Raw genomic sequence first — 20,642 nt, forward strand, 5'->3', positions numbered from 1 at the left:
CTTGTTTATTTTCCTTTCCACCAATGCTTGTTTATTTCTTCTTACCAATGCTTGTTTGTTTGCACTTGCCAATGCTTGCTTCAGTTACTGTATGCCTGACTTCAAAATGGCCGCTCTCCGAAAATCAAGGGGTCTGTCTTGAAAGCCTGCCTGACTCCAAGATGGCCGCCGTCACTGCATACACACGAGGCTTTCTCTCGTGGCTCATTCAGCCCTCTTCATTCTGGACTCACAAGCGGGCAGCTTTGACAGGTGGCACACCTCACGTTCTGCTTCTCCCTTACAGCGACTGCTCAGGTGAGGTCGGGGTGGGCTCCCGCCTTCTTCTGCAGCTTTCCACGGTTCTCCTCGCGACGGCGTGCCGAAACTCACGCATCAAGCGTGAGATTTGCCGGCATCCAAAGAGCTTCCCAGCTCCCACTTCAGCGCGCTCAACGACGCTCGCTGGCAGACCTTCGGGGATGGCGTCTCCGGTGCTGGGACACTCCTCTTTCCACTCTTGGGCGCAAGACAGGGTCGGGGTGGGCTCCCGACTTCTGCACCCACCAGCGTCCTCCAAGCCACACGCTTCTCGCGTGAATCGCGCTTCAACACGATCGGCTCTGCACGATCTCTCAGGTTCTGTGGTCAGTGGGGCTTGGTCATCCCACCTTCGTCGCCAGTTGTAGCATCGCGCTACAAAAGAACCACAGACACGTAGTATATTTATATCTCTATCATGGGAGCTTTATTCTTACATCCAGCACCGACACTGTCCCTATCCTAACTGCCTTATCCTCTCCGGACTCCTCCTCTTCCGTCGACCCTCTGGCTCCGCCCTCCCCAGCTACTAGACAGCTAACTATATTACACTTTATAGTAGAGATAAAATAGTAAGCTATGATTTATGTTTAAAACCAAAAAGATAATATTTTGGTTTCTATATTTGTAGCCAACAAAAGGGCCATAGTACAATAAGGACCCATAGAAAAGACGGACATATATTGAAGTAAGTTACTGATTATTTCTACGAGATGGTGATACTGAGAACAATAGTTTGTTAGACTATACCTTTGTGTTTTTATCCAAATTATTTCGATTTCATTACGGCAATTCCGCCCCCGTGCAAGAAGGGAAACCAGACATGTGGCAAACTAAACCAGTTGACCTATGGTGGGTGTAAGGAAAAATGCAATAGTAGCAATAACAACTAGAATTAATGAGTCACTGTTGGGCCCATCACTTTATAAGTGTAATATTTGATTTATACAGATAGTACCCAGTCCAGCGCAAATTGTAACTGGTTCAAGAACCCTTACATTCAAACTTGTAGCAGATTTTCCATCTAAGAAAAGGGCATAGAAGCAAGTAGTTCAACGTTATCAATATAACTACAGCAGGTTTAGACTTAAAGACATGAATAAAAGATGGTTCTGTTGACCACTGACCTAATAGATATATTCGTTTGTCTTTTTAATGTGGTCCCAAACTAGGTGAAATCAGCTCTGGGTTCCTACATATAGAAACTTGGACCTACGTGACAGTGGCCAAATAGCGTTTTGATTCTAAAGAACAGCACATCATAGGTAAGCACTGTATTATACAGCGGCAATGATACCATGTGTGTACCGGATGGTGATGAATGCATGTAGATACCTGTGAGGAATTGGTGGAATAATTGTTTTGGCTGCAATCGGGCACTGTTGGGATCAAGAGTATTAATGTGTTGGTATCACAAACTGCAGATGTTTTCTGCTGCGTTTTCAGCGAGAGTACAGATCACTATAGTCTTGAAAAAGAAGATTCAACCATATTATTCCTTCGAAACGCGTCAACGCCTGTCTACCATAAACTCACCGCTCCTAATCTGCCCCAAATATTGATGAATTACGATACATTCAGGTGATTTTGTATAGCCTTTGGTATTAGTTACGGTACGCAATGACAAAGTGTTATGTCTTCATTATCTCTCGTGTTGTGTTTTTAAACAAATTTTTCTTTTGTGACATTGTCATTTATATTGCTGCTCTTTGAAGAAAAAGGAATTCTCTTTTTTTCCTGTATAAAATGTTTTTAAATTTTATATTATAATGTTAATAAATTGATTATATCAATGTATAACTTGTAGGTTTCTGTGCCAATATATGGACCATTGGTTCTGAAAGTGATCCCTCTAGTTGAATGCTTAATGGTCAAAAGAGGACTGCATTTGTTGTGGAATGTTGTGAAGTTAGATTTAAATTACTCCCAAAGGACGTTCCTTTTTGAGTTTCTGCTTGAATCCTAGTCCTTGGGTTCCAAAGGGTCCCTCTCTTTTTTAAGAAGCCTGGCTTAACACTACATATTTGATTGTCAGGGTACTCACCAGGTGTTTTTCCTCCAGGAAGGATTGCCTAATACTTTGCCCTAGTGCCAAGAAGTCAGGGAGGAAAGTCAGGGTGGTATTGTAATAATCAAGTCTACCTATGTCCCTAGTCATGAGCAGTTCAGCTTCCTGATCTCTCTCTATAGTCGAGAAAACAAGTAATAATGGGCTTGAAAGCCATTACTGAGCTGTTGTCTGAGGTCCCAAGAGTAGTGTGCCTACTCTATGAAAAGAAGTTCGGAGAACTGTGCTCTGCCTAGCAAGTATAGGAAGACACAACTCAGAATATTTGCAGGTAAGTGCCATGTTTATTCTTGAAGAAATGGGTCCAACAAGTGACCATCAGCACATCGGCCCCAAGCTGACACTTAGAACCGCGAGGACACCAGCCTTCCACATTCTACCCATCTGGCAGGATCTGACCACATCTTCCCCCTTAATAAAACAAAACATGAAATCTAATAAAATAATCTCAAAAAATTTAACTATGAAATAAGCACAAACATTTATATATCGAGATATGAAATTAAAAAAATATTAACTTGGAAAACCAACAGTAAGCAGTAGGGAAAGGGACATAAGAGGTGTGGCGCAGCGGCCAGAGCGGCTGACTCCGGAACATGGGGGCTCAGGGTTCAATCGTCTTCGGCAAAATAGCCCAGCACCTCCTGGTCAGGGACCTCCTCTCTCCCCCTGCAGCTCCGCTGGTAAGTGCTGCTGCACGTGTGTGTTCGCCTTTCTGCCAGCGGTTCCTGTTTAACTGTGCTTGGGACTGCTGTGCGATCCTATAGGCTGCCATTTCATGCAGAGGAGGAGTCTCTCAAATTAACGAAGATGGAAGCCGAGTTGCTCGACCTACACATTTAACTTTGCCTCTGGGATTGCGTGTCAACGATACACACATTTACTATGGTATTTAACTTTGCATTTGGAATAGTATATCAATGATGTGCACATTTACGGCATAGCAGTTTTGCATCTGACGATACTCTCCATGAGTGTCGACCCAATGATACGCACAATCCCATCATATGTACATTAGCTTTACTTCCAATGCGTGTCAACTCAATGATATGCACATTTGCATCCTACCGCATTGGGAATTGTGTATCAATGATGCACGCATCCACGGCATGTTTCTGGCATTACTTTCAATGTGTGTCAACTCAATGATACGCACATTTGCATCTCATAGTAGGCATGTGATTTAGGTTTCTTTGACATTGTTCATTAGGGTGACAAGCACACCTACTTTTTTCGAGTGCTGCACTATTCTCATGTATGGCATATCACGATATGTTTCATCAAAATGTATGCCTCATTGAAGTAATGTGTTCAAACAAATAGTAAGCCTTTTGTTTTTTAGGTGTGTGCAACACCATATGTTGCTGTGGCCTTCACATCTTTGTGCAAGTGCTAGAGCCTGATTGAATATAAGAACAGGCTGGTATCAGGAAAAATGTATGTATCTAAAAAGGGAGAGAGCATCATTATTTGGCCCCATCAGGGTGATTTGGGTGTGTTTCTTGATCCTAATGCTGATCTTCCCATTCAGATTAAGGATAGAGTGTGTACAGTGCAGAGAATGTACCTCTATCAGTAAGAGATGATATGCAGAAGGAGATCGCTAAGCTAAAGAGCGGTGGCATCATTGAAGAGGTGGAAGGCACCGAATGGTTGGCGCCAGTAGTCACTGCCAGGAAGCACAATGGGGACTTGCATCTATGTATTGACCTGAGACAACTAAATAAGAGCATCATAGTGGATAGATATCCTCTTCCAAACATAACTGAGCTGTTGCTTTTGCTAGGTGGAGCAAGGGTTTTCAGTACCATCGATCTCACCTCTGCATACCATCAGATTAAATTGGAAGAATCATGCAGAGATTATACGGCGTTCATAACACCTTTTGGCACATTTAGATTCATCAGACAGCCTTTTGACTTGGTTTCAGCCTTGTCTTTTTTTCAACGTGCCATGGAGAATGCTCTCAAAGATCTCATGGGCGTTTTCATATATCAGGACGTCATTCTCATATTTGGCAATGATGTGGATGAACACGATGCACAATTGAAATTGGTGCTTGGAGAATTGTGTGATTGCAATCTTACCATAAAAATGGAACAATCTAAATTTAGATCTAATTCAATTAACTATCTTGGGCATAACATAACTGGGCGATGGTGTTAACCCTAAGAGTGATCTGGTTTCAACTATCCATAACATGAGTTCTCCCTCCAGCACAGATGAATTGATTACATTTCTGGGTATGGTGAAGTATTATGCAAAGTTCGTAGCAGATTTGACCACTACCATGAGGTGTTTTTTACGGAAGGGTGTTAATTTTGTTTGGTCGGAGTTATGTGAGAAAGAATTCACCAACATCAAAGAAAGCTTGAGTGCTTCACCTTCCCTTTCCCTTCAGAGCTTTGACCCCAGAATTAAACTCATTCTTACTACAGATGCCAGTGAAAGAGGTTTGGGTGCAGTTCTACAACAACATGGTTCCACAGGCATGCAAACAGTCATGTTTTTATCCCGCAGCCTAAGAAATGCGGAAACGCGGTATTCTGTTGTGGAGTGGGAGTCTCTTGCGGTCTTCTGGGCCGTCAAGAAATTAGAAAAAGTTCTGTGGGGTGTGGATTTTGAGGTCCGCACGGACCACAAGCCTTTAGTTGAGATTTCTAACAAGAAAGGTCTTGATTTAATCTCTAGCAGAATCACTAAATGGGTCATTGGCTTGCAAGAGTATAAGTTTTCACTCAAGTATATTCCTGGCGTTGATAATGGGGTTGCTGATGTGTTATTACGCCTTATTTCTAAAGAAACACTCACGGATGATGACATGGATGTGGATAATGGATAGGTGTGTGTTAGACACTGGCATCATCTCTGAAGAAAGGTGGTGCAAAGAGTTAGATATTGACTCTATACTGAATGAGGTTATGTCTTTCATACAAAAGGGTTGGCCTGGTGTTAAGGCTGGTTCTGATATTACCAGACCTTTTTGGCATCTGCGTGATGAATTATGTGTTGAGAGTGGGTTGTTGTTTTGTGGGACTGAGTTAATTACCCCCTAGCAGTCTCAGAAAAGAATTGGTGGATTTAGCTCATGTGACCCATTCTGGCATTACTAAAAACCAAGGAAAGATTGCGTATGTCCTACTCGTGGCCTGGTATGGACAAGTTGGTGGAGCGTGTGGTGCAAGACTGTCTTCCTTGTACTTTGAGTGATAAATCAAAATGTCCTCAGGTGCAACCTATGATTATAAGATGGCGTCCTTTGCAAGACATTGCGTTGGACATAGTGGGACTCGTACATAGCAGTGGTCTGCGGAATTTTCTTTTATTCATTGTTGACATGTATTCCTGTTGGCCAGAGGTTTCTTTACTTCAGTGATTGATTCTGCACGTCATGAAATTTCTGAACAAATTATTTTTCAGGGAAGGTGTCCCGGAATCGATCTTAACCGATAATGGTGTTCAAATGGTTTCAAAAGAGATGGAGGATTTTTTATCCTCAAGAGGTATAGTTCATTAAATGTGTTCTCTCTATCATCCTGAGTCAAACGGAATGGTCAAGAGATTCAATAGAGTACTTAAAGAGACAATTGCTTTGTCAAAGTCGTTGTCATTAGATTGGAAAGGAGAAGTTCTTAATAAAGTGGAAGAGTACAGAATGATTCCGCATGGCACCACCGGGCCGTCCGATTGTCTCTGGCATTGACTCTGTTCTGGAACCACTAAGCAAATTCTGCGATTTCTATCTACGCCCCTTAGTGAGTCAGACCCCCACCTACCTGAGGGACACCACAGAGGTCCTCAATCTCATTGATCTCTTTCCAGATGCAGACAAAATAGACTTCCTAGTGACAATGGACGTGGAAGCCCTCTATACGAACATACCACAGGATGCCACTTTGGAAGTACTAGAGGACACCCTCAGAAACATCAACCCTTGGCCTTACATCACCCCTATTCCATTTATTTGCGACTGTGCTTCCCTTGCTCTGAAAGAAAATTTCTTTGCCTTTAAATCCCAACTATTCCATCAGATACAAGGCACGAGCATGGGAAGCACATTTGCGCCGAGCCTGGCATGCCTTTATATGGCTCATTTTGAGGAACTACACATTCTAGGAGATAACAACCCCTTTAAGGAACACATTCTTTTATGGCGTCGTTACATAGACGATGTCATTTTATTTTGGCAAGGGAATGAAGAACAGTGCATGGAATTCTGCAATTGGGTCAACACTCTCAACCCTTATTTGAAATTTACAAGCACAAGATCACGCCAAAAAATTCCCTTTCTGGATCTCCTTATCTCATTGGAGAATGGTTGCCTTCATACAACCAACTACAAGAAGCCGACAGACAGGAACAATCTCCTGATCTATGACAGCCACCACCCAAGAGCACTCAGAAATAACCTCCCAGTTGGCCAATTCCTACGCCTTCGGAGGAATTGTGATACTAAAAAGGAATTTGAGATACAGTCTGATCTTCTCAGTAACAATCTGGCTAAACGACATTACCCAAAAAACATCATCCGTCAAGCTCATAAGAGAGCCAGAAACAGCCCCAGGGAATCTCTTCTTGAAATAAAAGAAAAACCTGTATTGGACACTATGACTTGTGTCACTACTTTCACTCCAAGCTCCAACAATGTACGAAAGGCCATCAAAAAACATTGGTCTATACTGAATTCAGGATCATTTGACCCTGGCCCACCACCTCTGTTCGCATTCAGACGAACGCAGAATTTGAGAGACCACCTGGTACACACTAGGCCAAGACCACAAACTACACCTCAATCGACACTTTGGTCTTTACCACCAGTAGTAGGCCATTACCCGTGTGGCTCCTGTTCCACATGTGCTGAGACCATGATTTCAAAAGAAATCGACTTGGGCCTGGCGACACCTTGGCGCCAAACTAGACACACGAATTGCAACACGACCAACTGTGTCTATACCATCGTCTGCCCATGCAACATGAGATATGTGGGAATGACCACAAGAGCAGCTAAGATTCGTATAGGGGAGCACAAAAGTACCATAAGACGAGGGAAAACAAACACGAAATTACTGACACATTTCGTAGAACAAGGACACATAGCGAACAGTTTAAGATGGACCATCATTGTTTCCAACCCTAACTGGACAAAACGTACTCTGTTCAGACAGGAGCAACGATGGGTCCATAGATTGGGATGTGACACTAGGGGCTTGAATGATGAAATTCCCTGGGCTGAGCTAACATGACACCTTCCTTTCATACCATTCTACGCATCTTTAAATGACCAATACTCTGACATATTGATCAATAACAAATATGATGAGAAAATTACGATCCTCAATGTCATAAACAATGTATGAACACTCCGATGCAGTGTTCAATAAGAAAAAAGATGAGAAACCTATTACGATCCCTATTGTCACAAACATGGTTCATACGAGACATATCCACTCCACTCTTTTACGTAGTCCGCATAGCTTAATAGCACACTTCCCTTGAAAAGACATCATTTTGATTCTTTTCGGCATTTCTTTATGCCGTAAACTTTATTGATGTCCCACGACGTATGCAAACGTGTATCCCTTCGAATACGTTGGCACTCCACCTTGTCAGACACACCCCCGGTCACCATAACAACTGAATGTTCAGTCCCACCACGTCATTTCCAAGCACTGAACAATTCCCAAGGTTTCCAGGGCTAACAAATAACACAACGACCAATAAGGTCCGGTGACGCCCAGAATCACCCTGACTACACACGACGCTACGTCATGACGTCATTTTTCGGTGTCCCGGGACCGCCCCTACCCGGAACTAAGCAATCACGAAGTAACATACTTATAAACGCGTTCTCAAAACTTCCCTTGTCCATTCCAGCGCTGTCCGGAGGAGGGGTAGGTTACTTCACCCTTGGCGAAAGAGCACCCGTGAGTATCCACTTAAAACCAATGAGGTGAGCTCATGCGCTCTGTGTCTTATGACAGCTTACCAAAATATCGACATCCATGATATTTTTTGTTTCCTCTATCCAGTTTCTCTTTCTGCCTACTCCGCGTTGCTGATGGAGCCCATTCCCTATACTTTCAGGGTAGGCTTTATCATGTAGCTCCGTGCTTGGAAAAGATTCTCACAAATAATAGTGTTCCATTATCACGTAATGACCGCTACAAGTCTTCTTACACAGGTTGTCAGATACTCATTGAAGGCACTCGAGTATTGTTAATAGATCTAAAATTACTCGCACCCCACCATAGCGGTCTTGAGCACGATGTTAAATACTCTTCCAACACAAGTCATTTGTACCTGCATGTAATCATTTGAAGCATGGTTTAAATTTTACTCCTTTTGCTGGGTAACATTGCAATCACAACAGATCTTGTTTAATGATTACCAGATGCTATGTTTTATTTTCAGTGTTTTCCCTCTCCCCTATCCATTTGTGTGTCTCTCTTTGTGTATTTCTACCCTACCAGGTTGGGTAAAGGTTATCCAAACAAGAAGGAGTACCTACCAGCGCGTGGACGCTGCATTTACCTATTATTAAGGTATCACAGGTTTACAACACAGCACCTTTTTTTAAACCTGTTCCCCTTCTTTTACAATTGTTTCACCCACTTATAGTTTGGTCCTGAAGAAGCGCATTGGGATCCCTTAAGGACCCACCTTGAAGCGCGAAACATGTTGACCATTTATTATTAGGACTCACACGCACCGTCCTGAGAGCAGCAGTAATCCTCACATCTGCCCTCTTTTATTTCTTTTCCAAGAGGAGCTCCAGGATCACTATTTTAAACTTTTACTAGGTAGAGTTGCGAATAAAGGTCTTATACTTTATCCAGTAATTTTTAAATGCACCACTCACCACCCTTTAGATAGGCCCACACACCCCCATGCACAACTGCGGCGTCTCCAAACAAAAGATCTCTGACAAAGAGCCCTCCTGCGAGGCCCGTGGGGGACTGCAGCGCCACCCCCACGAGGAGCAACGCCCCATGATGAAGCAAAACACTCGAAAGGGTGTGTGAGGGCACTATATTCAAAAGGAGAAATTTCCCACACCCTACCCGATCTGTCTACACTTCGAGAGCACACACGACCTTCTTTAGGAACAGTTACCCTCTTAATACATATACCACTGGGAAAACCCCTTTTGTATTATTTCATGGTAGAGTACCTAACACTTGTCTTGAACCTTCTTGGGTCAACAAGTATGAACTGTCCAGGGGCAAGGTGTGTGATGCAAGTGATGTGCAACGGAAGGAAGAGTTGAAAGCTGCTGAAAGGAAAAGTTAATTTGATAAGAGGAAGGCTGTGAATAAAGTGGAGTTAAAAGTGGGAGATTGGCTCGTGATTAAACTTCCTGGTCTCTTTGGCGGTTCTTCTTCTAAGTTCATGGAGCCCTTATTGGTCTTCAAAGTTTTTCACAATGCTGTTAAGACACAAGAGCATCGCATATTGAATGTTAATAGGGTGGTTCTCTTAAGAGGTAATTTTGATGGGAGGTTTTGTGAAAGCTTTTGAAATTACACTGTTGCCCGTGACCATTCCAAGCCAAAAATTGATAAAAGTATAAATAGGATGGAAAATGCTAGGTGGTCCTCCAGGATGGTCAAACGTCCTGGTTATTTCAATGATTGTTTAATTTGTTTCTTTGCTTTTCCTGTTTACATGGTATTGTATATAGTTTGAAAAGGAAGGGAGGTGTGTGGTATACTGTAGTTTGGTGTGTGGTATACTGTAGTATCACCACTCTGTGTTTAGTTACTATGTTAGCATTTCCTCCTTCTCATGTATCCTTCCTCTATGTCAATTTGGAATGTTAAGATGTCATAGAAGTGCCCATGTAAAAACTTGGTTATGCTTGAGGCTAGGTGTCAGTTGATGCTGCAGCAATTCCTGATGGTTGGGATCTTCTACTAAGAATAAACCTGCATCTTTCATCCATCCTGTCTTCAGTGTTATACTTCAAGAATACAACACTGTGCTGTGCTGTGCTGTGTACTGCTAGGGGTTCTACGCCCTGTATTGTGGCTGTTTTCTGTTCGGTTTTTGTCTCTGTCTTTATTTTTCTGTACTATACTGTAACTGTATTGTATTGGACTGTGCCTGTTTTTCTGTTTTGCCGTCGTATTTTTTTTTTCAGGTTCCTTGCCTGTTGCACTTCCCACCAGTTTCCCTTTCTGCCCCTGCTTCCCCCTTGGCCCCTCCCCCACCGATTCCCGGCTCCCGGCTCCCAGCTGCGATTACCTCCCAACTTCCCTACTAAATGGCGCCAGCCGAGCAGTGGGCGCGCTGCTGGGGCGCCAAAGGCACCCCACAGGCAAGCCCGTCTACGCCCGTCTGTCACCCAACCATGACCAGCGCCAGGTACCCTGGATCTCTGACCCTCCACCACTACAACCCAGCTGCCCTCCTCGCACTCAACCCCGGTAGAAACAGCAACTGCCAGCTGTCCACGCCGAACACCACACACAGCCAATTCTCCTGCTGACACACCAAAATTCCTTCACCATCCACAGCACTCTTTCAACCTCCGCACCTACGCCGGACGCCCGCACCAATGAAGCCCTGAAATGCATCCTCCTCATTGTGCACTCCCTGCACAGACACGCCATAGAGATCTGGTACCTCCTCGACAGACGTCGCCTTCTTCAGGGAAACCTGGACAAACGCTGCCTCTGTCCCCAACATTGCCACCGCCATACCCAACGGCTACAAGATCCAGAGGAAAGACCGCCCAGGAGGAGGACTCGTCATTACACACAAGCACAAGCGACCCCCACTCCCAACACCGAACACCTCCACTTTCAGATTCAGACCAGCCCCAGCACCACGCTCCTCAGCAACCTCGCCTACAGACCCCGCCGGCCCGAGCTCCTTTCACCACCGCCATTGCCGACCTCAACGCACCCCACACTATCACCTCCATGGACTACATACTCATCGGAGACTTGAACTTCCACCTCCATAAACACAGTGACCCAGACTCCACCGCCTTCCTGGACAACCCCGCAACCTCAGACTGAAGCAGCTCATTACCACCCCCAACCACAAGCCCAGACACATCCTCAACCCCATCTTCGCAGGAGGGACCAACATCCATTCAGCCGCACCTCGCAGCCCCTCTGGACAGACCACCACTGCATACACTTCCCCTTCAGCACCACCACTGCACACAAGCCCGATCCATGCCAGCCACAAATGAACTGTAGCAAGGTCACAGATGAGGACCTCAATTCTACCCTTGCCCACGACCCCCCCTCCACCGAGACCAACGCCAACTCTGCAGCCACGGAACTACACGGCTGGATCTCCAGCTGCACAGGCAATCACACCCTCCTCCTCCGCCCCGACAGACAACGCCCTCTGAAGGCCACTTGGTTCACCACTGACCTCCAAGAAGCTAGACTCTCCTGTAGACGGCCCTACAAACGTTGTAGAAGCAGCAAAACAATCAAAGACCAGTCCACCTACAAGCACGCCATTACAGAATACCACCAGCTCGAAAGAACTACCAAGAGAACCTTCACCAGGAACAAAATCCACACCAACGCCAGCAACTCAAAGGAACTCTTCGACATCATACAGCAGTTTAATAAACCCCCCAGACATCACACAGTCCCAGGACCTCTGCAACAAACTCGGTTCCTAGTCCCATCTAAAGATCAAGGCCCTCTATGATAATTTCAATGAACAGACTCCAGAAATAACCCTCTCCTCGAGGAATGACAGCCAACCCACCATCACCACCTGGACACCGGTCAGCACTGAAGACACCACCACGACCATGAAAGGCACCCACTCAGGAGCCCCCATGGACCCCTGCCCTCCTCATATCTTCCACAAAGCCACCACTGCCATTGCGCCCAAACTAAGCTACACAATCAATGCCACCTTCGAATACGGCATCTTCCCCGATGACTGGAAGCGGGCTGAGGTCAAGCACCTCCTCAAGAAGACATCCTCGGCTGACCCGACAGACCTGAAAAACTACCGGCCCATCTCTCTCCTTCCCTTCACAGAGAAACTCGTCAATGCACAACTGACCACCTTCATCGAAGAGAACGCCATACTCGACTCACCCCAATCCAGATTCCGCAGCAACCACAGCACCGAGTCTGCCCTCCTCGCCCCGACTGACGACATCCGCATGCTACTCAACCAGGGACACACCACAGCCCTCATCCTGCTAGACCTCTCTGCTGCTTTGACACCATCTCGCACCGCACTCTTGCAACCAGACTCCATGACGCAGGCATACGAGGACTCGCCCTCGACTGGATCCGCTCCTCTCTCTTCAACAGAACCCAACTGATCAGACTCCCATCCTTCCTCTCCGAACCCACAGAGATCAACTACGGAGTACCCCAAAGATCATTGCTCAACCCCACGCTCTTGAACATCTACATGGCCCCCCTCGCCGCCATCATCAGAAATCATGGGCTCGGTATAGTATCCTACGCTGACGACACCCAGCTCATCCTCTCCCTCACAAGGAACCCCAAAGACACAGACGCAGCTTCCAAGAAGGAATCAAAGACGTCGCAGCCTGGATGAGCAACAGCTGCCTAAAACTGAACTCGGAGAAGAAAGAGGTCCTTGTCTTCGGACCCTCCCCCACCGCGTGGGACAGCTTCTGGTGGCCCTCCACCCTCGGAAACCCACCCACCCAAACAGACCACTCCCGGAACCTCGGCATAATACTCAACTCCTCCCTCACCATGAACCGCCAGACCAACTCCGTCGCCTCCACCTGTTTCAACTCCCTCCGCATCCTCTGCATCACTTTCAAGTGGTCCCACCCGAAGCCAGAAAAAACATCACCCATGCACTCATTACCAGCAGACTAGACTACAGAAACACTCTCTACACAGGAATCAACAAATCCCTGCTATGGAAACTCCAGACCATCCAGAACACTGCAGGTAGACTCGTCCTTGGCACCCCACGACATGAGCACATGACCCAACACCTGCAAGACCTCCACTGGCTCCCCGTCGAGATGAGAGCAACCTTCAAGCTACTCATCCACACCTACAAATCCCTCCACAACACCGGACCCAAATACCTCAACGAAAGATTCTCTTTCCATGCACCCAATAGAAACCTCCACTCCTCCGACCTTGCACTAGCAACGACCCTGCTTATACGCAGGTCCTGAGAGGGGGGAAGAGCCTTCTCCGACATTGCAGCCAAAGCATGGAACAAACTTCCAGTCTACATCAGATGCTCCCCCACCCTGCATACAGTCAGGAAGAGTCTCAAGACTTGGCTTTTTGGCTGACCTAGAGCTGCATTCCCCCCCACCCCCCATAGTGCCTTGAGACCCTCACGGGTGAGTAGCGGACTCTATAAACCCCTGATTCATTGATATGACTCTGGGCAATAATTCGCTTCATCTTCCCGACGGCTCCCAGCGCCTTGAGACCCTTGGGGGTAATTAATTGTTTTCACTTTACAAATACTGGATTATTATTTTCATTATAATTAAACCAAAACATAATCCGTGTACCACATAGGAACTTGTCTTTCACTTTGTGTACGAGTTTCATGTGACCTACACCCATTACCTTGCAGAATTCCATACCAAAATGGGCATGCACAAGGTTCACTTTCCCCTGAGGTATGAATGCAACTCTCTTCATATTCCAAGCTCTGCCATCCTTGGTATGCACCACATTCTGAACTACTCATACAACCTGCACAACAGCAGAAATTGTGGACTTACCTATCACAACAAACCCTGATTTCTTCACTGTGATCCAACAATCAAAATCTCACAAATCAGTTTTCCTGGGTCACTTGTCATATTCATACCGTTAAGTTACAATTTCACTAGGGAAACCCTCTCCCATAAACACTCTGGGCAAAAGGTTAATTACAGAAGAGGTATCTATGTTATTAATAAAACTGATTTTGGGCCACTTAAACATGTAATCAGTTAAGACAATGGCAAATTTGGAACATTCGCCGAAACGTTTCATTGGTCCAACTATGTCTAAAGCCAACTTTGACAATGTACAGAAGATGCCTTCACCGAATCTACCGAAGAAGTTTAAGTTCCCTGGGTTTTATCACTCATTATTCAAGGACCACAATCCCTGACAAAGCATTCTACGAGTTTATCAATGCCTGGCCACCAGATGTCCTACACACGCCACATTTCAATGCTCAAAAGCCAATTTGTCCTTCATATGCTAACTTCAACACTTTCCTCCTCATGGCACAAGGTACCACCAATTGTCAAAGCCTACATAAAATACCCTTGTCATATGTACGTTCTGAGGCCACTTGAAAATATGGTGCAACAACCTGGGTCAACATTTTGAACCAGGCCTACCAAGCAAAACCCATGACATGACCTTGGATAGAACAACATCTTTGTCCAATTCGTCTCTCCCCTCACACTCCACCAAGGATCCACCCATCACACTAGCAAACTGATTGGTCATGCAGACTTTCTCATCATTCTCCGATGACACATCATCTGTCTCATCCAACTGCATTCTGGACAAAATATCTGCAACCACATTCTTTTTGCTAGGAACATACTTGATCTTGTAGTTAAATTCCTATAATAGATACTGAAACTTAGTAATTCTGGGAGTGGCCCTGGCTCTAACTTGCCACACATAAGTGTGAAAGTACTGTGTTCCCTACCACAACACCAATGCCCCCTTCTCAATAGTAGAGTAGGTGTGTTCTTCCCCCTGAAGTGCTCCTGATGCAAACACCAAAACCTTGTCTCTACAATCATATCTTCTTTACATCGGAACAGCACCTAAACTGAAATTGCTGGAATTAGTCGCAATAACACACATCCTTATTCTCAAAGAGTTTCAAAGATTGAGCTGACACAATGTCCTTACGTATCCCTTCAAAAGCACTTTGACCATCCACTCTCAGTTCATACAATGGTCTTTTTTTTTTGTACATTTCTCAAAGGACTGATTTTATCCATAAAATGGGGAACAAATTTGGAGTAAAACTCAACCAACCCTAAGAATGACCATAACTGATCTTTATTGGCAGGAGAAGGAGCCTTCTTGATGGCTCTCAATAATTTCATTTTGGCACTAACACCATTTTTAGGTCGGGAGTAATAGCACTTGCGCTGTTACTTAGCGACCATTTGCTGATAGTTTGTGCAGTGAAAATTTCACCCACTGGTTTCCCTTTCTTTTAATTTGTGTTTGCCACTGTCCTTCGGAAATCCTTGCTTGCTACTGGGCAATTGCTTCTCTTTTCCCTCCTTTCTGTTTCCGCTTTGCACCGTTGCCAACTACTAGCTCCCTACACTATCACTGTTTAGGTATTCCTCTGAGGACTACTTTTTTTGTTGGGTCAAGTTACTATCTAGACCACGGGTACTCATAGTACGGCCCGCGGGCCGCCTGCGGCCCGGCAAGCCTTCCTTGGCGGCCCGCGGACCTTGCAGACATCGTACCCGTGTTGAAAAAAATTAAAAAAATTAGTGTTCCTAAACACTGCCGGTTGCACCAGCGCGACTCTGACTCTGCTCTGTGGGGGCCGGGCGGTTCCAGGGATAGTCAGAGTGGAGCTGCGGGGCCTAAGAAGAGGTGAAATACAACAATTAACATGCAAATGGTCTTTTAAAGACCTGTGAAGTGCTGGGGTGCGGCTGTTGGTGTGCCCGGGAAGCTGTCTCAGCCGGCTGACACACACGCAGGGTGAGATGATAGAGGATGACAGAGGGAGGTAGAGGGAGCCAGAGGGAGGAAGAGAGACAGAGGGAGAGGGAGATAGAGGGAGGGAGACAGAGGGAGGGAGGGAGACAGAGGGAGGGAGAGGGAGGGAGGGAGAGGGAGACAGAGGGAGTGAGAGAGGGTGACAGAGGGAGGGAAAGGGAGGGAGACAGAGAGAGAGAGGGAGACAGAGCGAGGGAGACAGAAGAAGACAGAGAGAGAGGGAGTCAGGGGGAGAGGGAGGAAGGGAGAGGGAGACAGAGGGAGGGAGACAGAGGAAGAGGGAGGGTGACAGACAGAGGGAGAGGGAAGGTGACAGACAGAGGGCGAAGGAGGGAGGGAGACAGAGGGAGTGAGAGAGAGGGTGACAGAGGGAGGGAAAGGGAGGGAGACAGAAGAAGACAGAGAGAGGGAGTCAGGGGAAGGGAGAGGGAGAGGGAGACAGAGGGAGGGAGACAGAGGGCGGGAGACAGAGGGAGGGAGACAGATAGAAGGAGACAGATAGAAGGAGACAGAGGGAGGGAGACAGAAGGAGACAGAGGGAGGGAGACAGAAGGAGACAGAGGGAGACAGAAGGAGACAGAGGGAGGGAGACAGACAGAGGGAGACAGAAGGAGGGAGGGAGACAGACAGAGGGAGGGAGACAGACAGAGGGAGGGAGACAGAGAGAGAGGGAGACAGAGGAAGAGAGACAGAGAGAGAGGCAGAGAGAGAGAGAGACAGAGGGAGACAGAGGGACGGAGACAGATAGAGGGAGACAGAGGGAGGCAGACAGGGGGAGGGAGACAGGGGGAGGGAGACAGACAGAGGGAGACAGAAGGAGACAGAGGGAGACCGAGGGTGAGAGACAGACAGAGGGAGACAGGAGACAGAGAGAGGGAGACAGAAGGAGGGAGACAGAGACAGACAGAGGAAGGGAGACAGACAGAGGAAGGGAGACAGACAGAGGGAGGGAGACAGAGAGAGAGAGAGGGAGACAGAGGAAGAGAGACAGAGACAGAGAGAGAGGCAGAGAGAGAGAGACAGGGACAGACAGACAGAGAGAGAGAGAGATATGTGTGTATGCCGGGTCTGGAGGCTCAGTGGACGAAGGCGTCCGCTGCAGAGACCTGTGTTCAACCTCATGGTCACAGGTTTTTTGTGGCTCTAGTCCCGCCCCCCTCCCCCACTGACCCCGCCCCCACCAGTGCGGCCCTCGGCCACAAACCACACTGTAAATTTGGCCCCGAGAGAAAGTTTGTGAGTACCCATGATATAGACAATGCGCACCACGCTTCGCGCTTTCACTTGCAACATAGGGGGAAATGTTATTTTTTTAAGAGCCTGTGCTTTTCACAATCGCTACTGTTCACGCTGCACTTTTTAAAACACTTATTTTTGTGCCCGTGCTGCCGATCTTGCTAGTCCTCGGATTAGCTGGTCATCTGGCAAATGATCCAGAAATCTGAGCGCACACAAAAAAGGATTTATGGCCGGCAGTAAGTGTTGCAGGAAACCAGGAACTTCAGAGATGTCAGGCTGCAGGGGACGGGTCACAGGTAATGCGATGCAACACCCAACACTTCACACTTGCCAATTTTAAGCATGGCCACAGGGTCTATGGGTGAAGTTTGCGTAGTCTGTTTACTATGTTAAGGGCACTGCTCGCACGGCTTGTGTAAATCACTGCCGTGACAGCCCTCGGCTGGACTCCGGAATTCCAGTGCTCACCAGACAGCAATCACTGCCCTGCTGGAAGCAGCACATCACCGTGCAGCTGAAGCAGAGGGACTGGGATGTGAAAGCGTGAAATGATGGCTTTTTTAAAATAGTGTATTGAAGAGACGGGGCATATGAATGGAGAATCTGATGCAGCAAACTGAGCCACATTACTCCTCTTTCCGGTAACCATTAGAACCTTTGTGTGGATCTTATAGTCACCGACAGACTGTTTTGCAGACGCTAATTAATGCAAGCTTCCTTCGTCAATCCCACTTCTTGGGGTACTTAATGAAATTTGCACGGCTGCAATTTATGCATACAGTCCTAGATTATTTTTCGTTTGACGCATTTTAAACCAAAATAAATAAAGTAGCACACAAAAACACACAGGAGGGAGCAGGGGAAAACATGGCGGCCGGCTAGTTGGCGGGTTGCGGGTGAGCCCGAGGTGCGCTTCGGATTATAATGCACAAAACTGCAGAAAACGGAAAAACAAGGAGTGACAAATTAAATTTGTAATTACCTGAGATACAGTAACCCAGAGAATCTATCCGAAGGCTTTTGAATAAGGCAAACCCGCGGGTCCATCGGTAACATTGGTGGTAGGATTTCGGCATCATGACAGAACAGCCGTGGGTAGGGTGACCAACTGGCATTGGTGCAAATTCAGGACGGTGAGTGTAAAAATTCTGGACAAAGGGTCAAAATTCAGGACACAAATTCAGGACAGGAGGTCAAAATTCAGGACAAAACTTCAGGACAATAGGTAAGTTTTACAGACACATCAGAGGAGGTCGTGCAATAGTATATAAGTAAGCTCAGCCATATCCAAACATATTCAACCATTTGCAAACCTATCCATCATGTATCCTTCCATCTATCATTTCACTCATCCATCCTTTCACTCATCTATCCATTATCCATCCATCCACCCTTTCACCCTATCCATCTGTACACTCATCGATCCACTTTTCTACCCATCCATCCATTCACACATCCATCCAGCATTTACCCTTTCACCCATCCAGCCATCCTTTCACTTACTCATCGATCCATCCACCCAGTCACTCATCCTTCCACCCATCCACCCTTTCAGTCATCCATCCACCCTCCATTTCTCTCTCCATCGACCCTTTCACTTAGCCATCCTTCCTTCCATCCACCCACCCATCCATCTACTCATCCACTCATGAATCCATCCATTGACCCTATCACTCATCCATCCTTTCTCTCATACATTTATCCTTTCACTCCTTCACTCATCTGTTCATCCTTTTGTCCATCTACCCTCCCTTTCACTCACTCATACATCCTTACATCCACCCTTTCACTCATCCGTCCATCCATTCCCCTTGCACTTATCAATTCATCAATCCATCCATCCTTTCACTCATCCATCCACCCTTTTACCCATCCAGCAACCCTTCCACCCATACATCCAGCTATTTACCTTTTCTCTCATTCATCCTTCTACTCACTCATCAATCCATCCATCCTCTCTCATTATCCATCTAGTCAATCTTTCATTCATCCATTCACCCTTTCACGAATTCATCCAGCCATCCACCCATCCCTTCACTTACTCACTCGCCCACCTTTTCACATAAATTTTGAGCTGAGCCTTTTTGAGAAGAGGCCCATCAAGAACTTCGTTTTGTAATGGTGTGTCTGGGCTAGAGTTTGAATTTCCGTTGTTGGGGATAAAATCCAATTGATACAAGTAGATCCGGTTGAAATGTGTATTTTTTATTCTTTTTTGGGTAGCTGCAAACGAAAAAAGGATGGCACAGCCAACACGTGTTTCGCCCCCTAGTCGGCCATCAGGCCTGGGGCTTCCTCAGGGCGGGTGGTCAGGTAATTCGGTATTTAATAACGAGGGTTTAAATACCCGAAGATTTCTCTGGTCTCGGCTAATGCCAGGTGTTGCAGTTGTCCAAGTCATCAAGAACTTCACCCTCGCTGCAGGAGCCATTCCAGGACTGGGGCAGAAGCCACCCAGGGCGGAGAGAGGATCCACCACAGGGGGGGCAGGCGCCATCACAGGTGGGGGGACAGGAGCCACCACATGGGGGGCAGGAGCCATCACTGGGGGGGGGGGATCAGGAGCCATCACAGGAGGGGGAACAGGATCCACCAGGGTGGGCACAGGGGTGGGCATGCAGTATTCAGGTATCATCTTGGTCTCTTCCAGGTTGGGGTAGGGCCTGGACAAGGAGAAGACAGGCTCTCTTTCCAAAATGTTAGTTTTGCCATCCCCACTGTGATGTACAGTACTTAAAGGAGATACTCCAAGAGAACTGATTTAACTGATTGTCCTCCATACTTTGTTAATCAGTGTGGGTGCGATTGCGCCATTTCTTAATTTTATTACATTATAACTGCATGTTTGAAGAACCGAGGTTTGCTTACAATTTAGTGACAGTAATTAAGCTCTGTGAAGAGAACCACATGCTACCTCGGGGTAATCCGGGCCGGTTCTACGATTTTTGAGGCCCTGGGCAGGAAGGAAATGTGTGAGGCCCCTCTAAATTGAAGAGACATGACGCCTTCAGGGCTGTTTGCATCTGAATCGATGCCCCTGCTCCTGAAGCTGCAGCCCCTCCCTCTCAGTCACCTTCAAACACCTCTTAACACCTCATCAAGGGCGGAAGGTGTGAGGGTTGCCATCCCGCTGTGCCTCTCCAATGCTGCTGGGTATCTGAGCTTTGGTACTGCATCGGCGACTGTTACACCCGACCTCAACAGCATCGGAGTCAAACAGGGAGGTGGGTGGAAGCTGTGCCGTCTTTAGGGTGGTGCGACCAGTGCCCGGTTAAAATTACGGACAAATGGCGTCCGTTAAAGAATCCTTCACGGACAACGGACAGACG

The 20,642-nt window shown here is 46.6% G+C and overlaps 1 protein-coding gene and 1 long non-coding RNA gene across 3 annotated transcripts in view; one reads left to right on the forward strand and one right to left on the reverse strand.

Annotated features, from left to right (window-relative positions):
- LOC146820762 (uncharacterized) overlaps positions 1-1,625 on the forward strand; it is a 132,667-nt gene extending 131,042 nt beyond the window's left edge. The window contains exon 5 of the long non-coding RNA XR_014963049.1: positions 1,473-1,625. This is a non-coding gene — a long non-coding RNA (uncharacterized LOC146820762). The remainder of the gene's footprint in view (positions 1-1,472) is intronic.
- The window catches only part of LOC146820763 (MFS-type transporter SLC18B1-like), a 709,940-nt gene that overhangs the window by 88,078 nt on the left and 601,220 nt on the right, over positions 1-20,642 (reverse strand). The gene's annotated exons all lie outside the window — the stretch shown is intronic.

This window comes from Triturus cristatus, chromosome 6 (assembly GCF_964204655.1).
Source record: "Triturus cristatus chromosome 6, aTriCri1.1, whole genome shotgun sequence".
Taxonomy (NCBI): domain Eukaryota; kingdom Metazoa; phylum Chordata; class Amphibia; order Caudata; family Salamandridae; genus Triturus; species Triturus cristatus.